Raw genomic sequence first — 11,637 nt, forward strand, 5'->3', positions numbered from 1 at the left:
GTCCTTTAAGAAATAGCTGGGGACATGGAGTAGTTGATTGCCTTCCCTTCCTTTGCAGCCAAGTCCTAATTTCTTCACAAACACCCTGCCATCCACTTCTGTCCACCACATGTGAGGCCAGTTCAGTTCAGTTCAGTTCAGTCACTCAGTCGTGTCTGACTCTTTGCGACCCCATGGACTGCCATATGCCAGGCCTCCCTGTACATCACCAACTCCTGGAGTTTACTCAAACTCGTGTCCATTGAGTCGATGATGCCATCCAACCATCTCGTCCTCTGTCGTCCCCTTCTCCTCCCGCCTTCAATCTTTCCCAGCATCAGAGCCTTTTCAAATGAGTCAGTTCTTTGCATCAGGTGGACAAAGTATTGGAGTTTCAGCTTCAGCATCACTCATTCCAATGAGTATTCAGGACTGATTTCCTTTAGGATGTACTGGTTGGATCTCTTTGCAGTCCAAGGGACTCTCGAGAGTCTTCTCCAACACCACAGTTCAAAAGCATCAATACTTTGCTGCTCAGCTTTCTTTATAGTCGAACTCTCACATCCATACATGACCACTGGAAAAACCTTAGCCGTGACTAGACAAACCTTTGTTGGCAAAGTAATGTCTCTGCTTTTGAATATGCTTCTAGGTTGGTCATAACTTTTCTTCCAAGGAGTAAGCATCTTTTAATTTCATGGCTGCAATCACCATCTGCAGTGATTTTGGAGCCCCCCAAAACAGTCTGTCACTGTTTCCACTGTTTCCCCATCAATTTGCCATGAAGTGATGGGAACAGATGTCATGATCTTAGTTTTATGGATGTTGAGCTTTAAGCCAACTTTTTCACTCTCCTCTTTCACTTTCATCAAGAGGCTCTTTAGTTCCTCCTCACTTTCTGCCATAAGGGTGATGTCATCTGCATATCTGAGGTTGTTGATATTTCTCTCGGCAATCTTGATTCCAGCTTGTGTTTCATCCAGTCCAGCATTTCTCATGATGTACTCTGCATATTAAGTTAAATAAGCAGGGTGACAATATACAGCCTTGACATACTCCTTTTCCTATTTGGAACCAGTCTGTTGTTCCATGTCCAGTTCTAACTGTTGCTTCTTGACCTGCATACAGATGTCTCAGGAGGCAGGTCAAGTGGTCTGGTATTCCCATCTCTCTCAGAATTTTCCACAGTTTATTGTGATCCATACAGTCAAAGGCTTTGATATAGTCAATAAAGCCGAAATAGATGTTTTTCTGGAACCTCTTGCTTTTTCGATGATCCAGTGGATATTGGCAGTTTGATCTCTGGTTCCTCTGCCTTTTCTAAAACCAGCTTGAACATCTGGAAGTTCACGGTTCATGTACAGTTGAAGCTTGGCTTGGAGAATTTTGAGCATTACTTTACTAGTGTGTGAGATGAGTGCAATTGTGTGGTAGTTTGAGCATTCTTTGGCATTGCCTTTCTTTGGGATTGGAATGAAAATTGACCTTTTCCAGTCCTGTAGCCAGACCAGGAAGGAAGTCAGTAACAATCTTTCTTGCATCCATGTCTTGGTCTCTCCCATGTGTGGCCTGGCCAAGATGGACTCCCAGGGGCAGATGAGCAACTACCTGTGGGAACCTGGGAAGGTTAGTCCTCCCTTCCTTACACACTTGAGGTGAAGCTGATGAGTAATCTGGTGCCAAAGAGAAACCTAAGGGTACCTGGCTGCTGCCATGGAGGACTGATTCTCTACTTTTTGGGTCTCAGGAGCTCATTAAACTCTTAAAAATTATAATGGACCCAGAGGAGCTCTAGCGGGTATGGATTATATCTGTAGATATTTTCATCTTAGATATGAAAACAGAAACTTTGAAACCTTAATTCTTTTCACTGAGTACGAAGCAACTTACGACAATCTTGTGTATACATAGACTGCTATACCAAAACCTCTTGGTAATCACAAACTGAAAACATATACTAGATAAACACACAAAAAAGAAAAAAGCAATCCAAAAGCAAACACTACAGTCATCAAATCACAAGAGAACAAAAGAGGAAAGAAAAAAAAAACCCTGCAAAACAAATCCAAAACAGTTAACAAAATGGCAATAAGAACATACATATCGATAATTACCTTACCTGTAAATGAATTAAATACTCAGACCAAAAGGCTAAATGGATCACAAACAAGACCCATATATATGCTATCTATAAGAGACCCACTTCAGACCTTTCACTAAGGGCTGTTATGCTCTGACCCTCAGAAGCTTTGGCTGATTTTAAGTGTACCCACTGTCATTGATCATTTCTGCTTTCCTCCCGGAAGCTGCAGGCTTTAGGACCCTCCACCCTGGAGATGAGTGTTTCACATTCAGTAAAGGGCTTGCTTCTCTGGTGTAGCTGGTCTCAGTGGGCAAAGGCTATGATGAGGTCACCAAAGTGTTTCTCACTAAGGTGTGAATGACTGCCAGCCCCATAGCCACCCAGAAAAACCTGATTGCAAGAGGAGTCATCCTTATGCAAATAATTCTCTCCCCCCCTGACTTTTCTGGCCCTGTGACAATAGAAAGAACATTCCACCCACCTGTGGGAGTGACTGTGGAGTCCTTCCTCTTCAACTTCCTGGATTCTTTCTGCCCCACACCGCTGCTTCTCCTCTTCCACTTCTAGGCCTTTAATACCACTCTTTCAGCTCCGTAGGTAGAGGTCAGTGGGGCCTGCAACAGTGTGTGTGTGGGCCCAAGAAGTGGGGCTTAAGGATGGTCTCCAGAACCTCAGATTTTAACTCCACTGTTTCCTTGGGGGGGGGGGGGCTGTGCACCCACCTGGGCTTCGAGTTCCCTGATAGGTCTCACTATGAATCAATGTGCAGAACTGGCACCATGCTTGGCACCCGACACACTGCCCCAGAACAAAGGAGTCAGTGCCCACTGTCTGCAAAGACTTAGCAGGCATCACTGCCCCATGACGGATCTAGGTTTGTGCTGAGGCTGTAGGTCTCCAGTGGTTTGGTCTTAAGATCCCTTCTCAGTCTTCAGAATTATTGAAGACCCCAAGGAGCTTTTGTTTATGTGCACAAACATCAATCCATACTTTTTTCCATGTTTAAATTGAGAAAGTTTAAGATAGTGATTAATTTATTAAAACATACAGCCATTCCATGTAAACACGAATAACACATTTTTCTGGGGAAAAAAAAAAAAAAAACTCCATGCCTCAAAAATCAGTTTAGTGAGGAGAGCGGCATTGTTTCACATTTCTGCAGCCTCTTCAGTATCTGGCTTGATGCATTCTCCGCTGTCTCTGCCATCAACCTGTTGCTGCAGGTTGTTCTGGCTGAAGTGTTTGAAGAAACATGTAGCTGGAATAAGGAGGTATATGTTCCGTCACAGCCTTTTCAGGTGGTTCTGCACTTGCTTTTTTGTTAACTGCACCAGAATGTGATAGGTAGTGGTCTCTTTTTCTTTTCTTTCTGTCTAACCCATTTTTTATTGGAGTATAGTTGATTTACAATGTTGTGTCCATTTCTGCTCTGCAACAAAGTGGGTCAGTTATAGGTACACATATATTCACTCTTTTTCAGACTCTTTCCCATATAGGTCATTACAGAGTGCACAGCAGCGTTTCCTGTGCTGTGTAGTACATCCTTACTAGCTATCTATTTTATACGTAGTCGCGTGTATATGTCTATCCCAATCTCTCCATTTATCCCTCCCCACCTTGCCTGGTAGCCACACGTTGGTTTTCTACATCCGTGACTCTAGTTCCGCTTTGTAGATGAGCTCATTTGCACCACTTTAAAAGATTCCACATCTAAGCAATAGCATATGATATTTGTCTTTCTCTGTCTGCCTTACTTCGCTTCATGTGATAATCTCTGCGTCTGTCCCTGTTGCTGCCAATGGCATTGTTCCACTCTTTTTGCTGGCTGAGTGGTACTCCACTGTGTCTATATGTACCACGCTTCCTTTAGCCATCCATTTGCTGATGGCATCTAGGTTGCTCCCAGGTCTTGGCTATCAGAAACAGTGCTGCCATGAACACGGGGGTGCATATGTCTGTTTGAATTATAGTTTTTCTCTGGATTTTTGCCCAGGAGTGGAATTGCTAGATCATATGGCAACTCTAGTTTTAGATTTTTGAGGAACCTCCATACTGTTTTGCTTCCTGGCTGCACCAATCTGCATTCCCACCCACAGTGTAGGAGAGCTCCATCAGGGAGAATTGTGAGAAGGCTTGGCATATGTGGTGGAGAATCACGTGATTACTGCTGCTGGAGCCGTGCAAAGGCCCTCAGGTTACCCACCACTGTCTATGCTCCAGCAGCACGAACACCAACAAAACTCAAGTGGCATTTCAGTGGGACCGTGAAAATGTCTTTTTCGCCATAGACTCCCTCAGGGGTCTCGTGGTTTCCAGCTTGCCTGCTCTGTGCTTTGAAACCCTGTGGGCAGGAGCAGCCGGTACGTCCCCTCAGTGTCTTCTTACCACAGCTCCCAAAGCCTCATGGGCTGAACAGCTGGCAGAAGCTCCATAGATGCCTGCTGGCTGAAGCCTTGGCATCTCCGTCAGGCAGGTTTAGGGCACAGAGTCTCGATAAAGGGGACGTTAATGCCCAGAGCCGGAGGGCTGCTCCGTGGAGACATAGGTTTGGGGCAATGTTCAGGCATTGCTAATTTTTAAGTATGTCAGTGATTTAAAAATTCTACCACAAGAAAATGGACTGCAGGGCCTTGAGGCCAAGAGCAGAGAGGCAGCCCGGCTGCAAGGGTGAAGCCACAGGCTCCTCTCCCCTTCCCTGCTGCTCCTTAGAACTGTCTTGACAGGCCAACTTGGCCTTGGATCACAGGCTCTGGGCTGCGTTGCTGGGTGGCTTGTAGGCCCCTCCTGAAGCACATGCACTCGGGGGCCCGGGGCTGGCGTGGTGGTGGTGCTGGGGGCACTGGAGCCGCTGGGTGCCTTTGGGATCCCAGGGGAATGGGGCCTGACCTGGGATGGGATGCGTCCACAGAACTTCGGAGCCCCACGCAAGGATAGGAGGCCAGGGAGCTGTGAGTGCAGCCCTGCCCTAGGGGCCTCCATCGGGGGTCTTCCTGCTCCCACCCCAGCCCAGCACCCTCTTTGGCCCTGCTTCTCCCCTTAGTAAGTCACCACTGTTTCCGCGAGTGACTGTGATTATAATTCTGAGCCCACATCCCACCCTGGGACAGGCTGACCAGCTCCAGCCTTCATGCCTCCAGTCCTGGGTCCTCTGTCCAGGCACGGAGTCAAGAGCCTCATGGGCCCCACCATCCATCCATGGTCCTCCCTCCTGGAGATGTATTTGTGGCTTTAAGGAGGTGGCAGGTGACGTGAGAACAAGGCTCTTCTCTTTCTGGAAAACACTTTTGATTTCTTTTTTTCTAAGTGGCCTCTGACCTCCAGAGAGGAACCCCTGGGCTTTTGGTCTGAAAAGCTTTCCAGGTGATTCCAATGCTTGGCCTAGGGAGAACTTGGTTCTAATTATTTGTTTTTTTTTGTTTACCCCTTAACATTGACTATTCAGCAGGAAAATTGGAAAAGATATTTTTGAGGTCTAGGTAGAAAGCAGAGATATGTACCCCACTTGAGGTTATGCAATAAAAAAAAAGAAATATGTTCCTACATAGCTTACATGCATAGATCATTCATCCAGAACTGTATTTGAAATTTGGTTAACACTTTCATTGATTATGTTTATATTCCTATAATCAGTTCCAAGGGTGTATTTGAAATCTTGAAGACTAAGTTTCTCAACAGCACTGCGAGCTTATGAGAAGAAGTAGTGTTATTTTGTAATGTCATGGAGGGTAAAGAAACTAGTTTTGTGTTTCTGCAGGCTTGCTGATCAAATTTTCCTGAAACTTGGAATCCTGGTGTCTTAGTCTGCTCAGGTTGCCATAGCAAAATACCATAGTGGTTTAAACAACAGAAATTTATATCTCGCAGTTCTGGAGGCTGAAGTCCAATATCACATGCTGGCTGATTTAGCTCCTGGTGAGAGTTCTCCTCCTGGTTTGAGATGGCTTCCTTCTTGCCGAGGCTTCGTATGGCAGAGAGAGGGAGCAAGTCCTCTGGGTAAGGTAGCTCAGATGGTAAAGTATCCACCTGCTGTGCAGGAGACCCAAGTTCGATCCCTGAGTGGGGAAGATCCCCTGGAGAAGGGAATGGCTACCCACTCCAGTATCTTTCATGGAGAATTCCACGGACAGAGGAGCCTGGCAGGCTACAGTCCACAGGATTGCCATGACTGAGTGACTAACACTTTCTTTCAATCCCATCAGGAGGTTGCCCCTCTCATTTCCTTGTCTAACCCCAATCATCCCTTCATATTGGGGGTTAGGGAAATTGGGAATTAGGGAAATATTGAGTTTGGGGAGGACACAAATATTCATTCCATAAAACTGGGCTAAAAGGAAGACTTAGAAGTTAATTTATGGTAAACATAGTAAGAGAACCCTACAGTTGACTTAACTCTGAAGTGTGTAGTTACATATGTCACGGGGAGTAAGGCCTGGGAGCTTGGAGACAACCAACTCTAGGTTACCTGGCCCTTGGAGGGCTATATTTGTACCACAGAAAGTAAGCATGAGAACCCAAGATCCAAGGAGCAAGTGTGTCCACCCCCTCTCAGGAGCATCTCCATTCCCTGGCTCAGGAGTATCTCCATTCCCTGGCTCAGGAGTGTTCCACTTGTGGCAGATTTTCCATTTGCGCTCATCATATCACGTGGGTAAAGACCTGAGCAAAGAGGGCCACCAGCTTATCATTTACCACAGGACCACTAGTGAGAAGTCTGTCTCAGATCCAGAACACATCATATATACATTTGGGGTAAAATTAATAAAGATTATCAAAACCCAAAAATGCTGAGTCAAAAAGAAAAACCCACCAAAAACCAAGAGGTACTTATATACAATGGAATATTACTCAGCTATAAAAAAGAATGAAATAAAGCCATTTGCAGCAACATGGATGGACCTAGAGATTGTCACACTAGCTGAAGTAAGTCAGACAGAAAAAGACAAATATTATATGATATTGCTTATATATGGAATATAAAAAATGGTGCAAATGAACTTTTTAAAAAACAAATAGTGTCACATGTATAGAAAACACACTTATGGTTACCAGGCAAGGAAAGGGAGGGACAAATTGAGAGATTGGGATTGACATAGACATACTACCGTATATAAAAGAGATAACTAATAAGAACCTATTTTACTGCTCAGGGAAAGTGAAAGTCACTCAGTTGTGTATGATTCTTTGCGACCTCATGGGCTATACAGTCCATGGAATTCTCCAGGCCAGAATAGTGGAGTGGGTAGCCTTTCCCTTCTCCAGGGGATCTTCCCAACCCAGGGACTGAACCTGAGGTTCGTGCATTGGGGGTGGATTCTTTACCAGCTGAGCCACCAGGAATGCCCGTAATGCAGGGAACCCTCCTCAATACTCTGTAATGACCTACATGGGAAAAAAATCTTAAAAACTGTGGATATACATAAATGTATAACTGACTCTCTTTGCTGTATACCTGAAACTAATACAATCTTGCAAATCAACTATACTCCAATAGAAATTTTTAAAAAACAGGTAAAAAGTTATATGTGCTGAATGATTATAACTAGACAAACTATCCTCTAAATGGAAGAAAATATATAAGAATGGCTGAAACGATTAATATGATAGCAGTTGCAAGGTGACAAATTCGGTGATTTTAACTCGTTTCCCCCCCCTAAGTTTTCTTAAAGTGTGTATATTAATAGGACAATGGAAAAGAGCAAAAAGAAAATGTCTTCTAAAGTATCTATTTATTTACTTTTGGCTGGGCTGAGTCTTCACTGCTGCTCAGGCTCGTCTCCAGTTGCGGTGAGCAGAGCTTACTCCCTAGCTGTGGTGTGCGGGCTCCTCGCTGTGGTGGCTTCGCTTGTTGCAGAGGACAAGCTCTAGAGCGCGCGGGTTCAGTAGTTAAGGCACTTGGGCTCAGTGGTTGTGACTCCTGGGCTCTCCAGCACGGGCTCAGTAGCTGTGGCACACGCTCTGGGGTGTGAGGGATCTTCCAGGACCAGGGATCGAACCCACGTCTCCTGCACTGGTAGGTGGATTTTTTACCACTAAGTGGATTCTTTACCACTAATCTACCAGGGAAGCTCAAAAAGAAAATATCTTACCTGAAGGTCACAATGACTCTGGTGGTGGAGTAACTGGAAGAAGGATCTCAGTCCTTGTCTTTGAGGAAAGAATTTAGCAGAGACCAACAGTGTGAAATAGAGATACTGTTTGTTAGATGCAAATTACATGTGGAAAAGCCCATGGGCAAACTTGGAATGAAGTGTGGGCAATGGGGACACCTTGGGCTGCTTACCTGGGGGCAGTTTTCTGGGTTGTCTCTGCCCAACCAGCTGGAAGTATCAGCAGGAGGCTGGTTATAGCTGCTCAGCCTGGGGCTTGTCTGTCCCCCACCTCAACAGCAGAGAATCTCTCTGTGTTAGCTATTTGTTGCTGTGTTATAGGTTAGGCTATAACCCCTTGTTATCTCTTGGTTTCTGCAGTTAGGAGTTCAGGCCTGGCTGAGCCAGTCCCCCAGAGCACTGGGCCAGGCCTCCCACCAAGAGCCCACGGTCTCAGAAGTAAATATTGTCGACTGAATTTATAGGTTATACCAAACTCGTGGAGTATGTTTGAGTGTCTTGTTTCTCTTTCCGGTTTTTGGTTTAGGGTTCCATACACAATTTCTAAAGTTTCTCATTATGACCACGCTCTCCCTTTGCTTGCGTGAGTCTAGACCTCACAAACCCTGGGGGTTTGCATCACGGGCCTTGGTCTTCTTGGCAGCACTTACCGTGTGTTTGGAATCAGTTCCAGCAGTGGCTGGAGCAGAGGTTGCAGAATTTCTTGGCAGTAAGAGTCTTCCTTAGGGAAATGCACCGTCAAGCAGGATGCCATGGGATTGGTGGGGGGACTATGGCTTGGACTTCTGAGTAAGACGAGAATGAAATAGGAGACCCACTGTTTGGAAACGCACAAGCTAAAGCTAAGCATGCCGGGATGTGCACCCTCATCTTGGAGGTAGCTGGGCTCTCCTGGCCCCCACCGGCCACCTCTCTTTCTGGGGCCACAGCCTTCTGGCCTTTACCCACAGGAGCAGCTGCTAAGGGGTCCTCCAGGTTCCGAGCAAGACTGCCAGGAATTTATGACTCCTGTCCCCCCTGCCCAGTCCTGGCTTGGCTGACCTGCCCCTGAACTGGACCCTGGTGGGAGGGCTGAGCAGGGCCACGGGGAGCTCACTTCTCCAAGAATCAGCTCCTTTCCTCTCTGGGGAATCCCATGTGCAGCCCTCAGGACCTCGCAGGAAACCAGCCCTCCTCCACGCCTCCCCCAGAGGACCCCCTGTCCCTGCTGGGGTCCCAGTTCCTTAACAGTGCAAAGATCGCCCAGTGGATGAATGAGGTGATGCTTGTGAGGCTTCCTAGGGTAGGACTTCAGGCCTGAGCCATGAAGGAGGGTTCCAGGAACAAGGCCAAGCTGAGACTGGTCTCACCAGCACACGGGGGTCCTGAAGAAAGCTTTCAGGACCAGAGGATATGTGTCATTGGAACCCACCTTTTCTCCAAAGTCTCAAAAAGCTACCACTTAAACTTTGGGCCGCAAATCCTACGTCAGTGGATTCTTCAATCCCAATCAATACGAAAATTTTTATTATTATAAGCAGTTTGTAATAAAAATGGAGACTGGCTGAAGGTCTGAGAGGGGGTTGTAGTGCAGATGCCCAGGGCTGCTGAAGCACAGCTTTGGTGCGTTTGGAGAGCATTGCAGACTGTGGGGTGCCCTGGGAGGCTGGGAGCAGAGCCGGGCAGGAACCGCAGGTGGTCTGATCACTAACCTAGGCCCTGTCCCAGAGGCCATCTGGATGCCCACAGCCACCGTCTCTGTGTCCTCGGGTCCTCTGCTGAAAGGATGGTCCCACCAGCATGGTGACTCGGGCAGGAACACCTAATCAGCCAAGCTGAGTCTTGTAACCTCCCTTGGCCACCAGGAGTAGGAAAGGAGAGGGCTTGGCTCGCTCTTAGCACACGGTGGGAGGCAAAGCCTGGCTCCCACCAGAGAGATGGGAAAAGAGCTCTCCTGCTTGGGTAGCATCAAATACTGGGTGTCTTTATAGTGGCCAAGAAGCTGTGGTCTTTTATCCATGTATTTGAAATGGTAAAAGAACTCTGTATTTTTTTTATATATATATATACAATGTTTTTATTTTGATTTGGTTTTGTTTTGGCCCCTCTGCAGGGCATATGGGATCTTAGTTCCCTGACCGGAGATCAGACCTGCCTCACTTGCTTTGGATGTGTGGAATCTTAACCATTGGACTTCCAGGGAAGTCCTATAATACGTCTATGGAACTCAGTCTTTCAGGAGAAGGGGACAACAGAGGATGAGATGGTTGGATGGTGTCCGCAACTCGATGGACATGAGTTTGAGCAAGCTTTAGTACGGACAGGGAGGCCTGGTGTGCTGCAGTCCATGGGGTCGCAAAGAGTCAGACACGACTGAGTGACTGAACTGAACTGAACTCACTCTGGTGGGGTTATGACTGAGCTATTCGGCCCACCGTTGGGATAGTTGGATACATAAGAATGCAGACCATTCATTCCAGCCCCATATTTGCAATCACCTGTTTTAAGGTCTGTGCCAGGCGCAGCTGACAGAAATGAGTGCTAACTGGGTTCTGTACCCAGGGAGGTAACAGTCGGTGGAGGAGACAACACAGAATTAGAATGTTTTAATGAGCTGTACTTCTTAGGAGTGTGTTGGTAGGTGTGAAATCCCAGAATAAACTCAGGGTATCTTTCTTGAGAGTTGATTTCATTCTACAGGAAATAATTTAAAATCAAATAAAGTTATAATAAAAACAGTTGGGGAGAAAACCCACTTGGATATATTGCAGAGTAGAATGTAAAATATGAAGTGGAAATTGGCAGATATTGACAAAATTCTGAAATTTCTCTCTGTAAGAGCAATGAGAAAATTGACCCCCAAAAGCCAGAATCAACCTTCTAGAAATTAGCCACAGGTTTTCAGAAATCTGGGAAATACTTATTTTAAAAAATGGCTGAATCTTGGAAGGATGATGGACTTTGTGGCAGTTTTATTCTGTCCTAGTCCTATCCCTTATGGTAGCCTTGGAAAATAGCTGCTCCATTTGCAATGAATATCAGCAGCCTGGCAGCCACCTAAGGGAGCAGAATTGACCCGGAGCTCTTTCAAAATCCCATTATCAGAGAACTGTCATCCTTTGACCTGCTGGTGGTACCCTGGAGACCCCTCTTTATAAAGCTATCTGTGTTTGACCAGACTTTGAGCACATAACAGTGTGAAGAGCCTTTCCCCCGGGAACCTTCATTGACAACAACTACAGGCAACTGATAACAGTTGGGTTAAATAATAGACTAATAAAAAAATCCTAATAGGAAAATCTGGGAATGAAATGTCCATGGGAGTATTCAAACGCTCTAAAATATTCCTGGAAATCTAGAAGGCCACCTTCATGCGCTGGACTATGAGCATGGCCAAACCTGTATGCAGACTCAAGGAAGACCTGCGAAGGTTCTAAGCTCTCAACTCTGGCTGACCTTGAGGCTCTGTTAAAGTAGAAAGTGAAGGCT

This window comes from Ovis aries, chromosome 2 (genome assembly GCF_016772045.2).
Source record: "Ovis aries strain OAR_USU_Benz2616 breed Rambouillet chromosome 2, ARS-UI_Ramb_v3.0, whole genome shotgun sequence".
Classification (NCBI taxonomy): domain Eukaryota; kingdom Metazoa; phylum Chordata; class Mammalia; order Artiodactyla; family Bovidae; genus Ovis; species Ovis aries.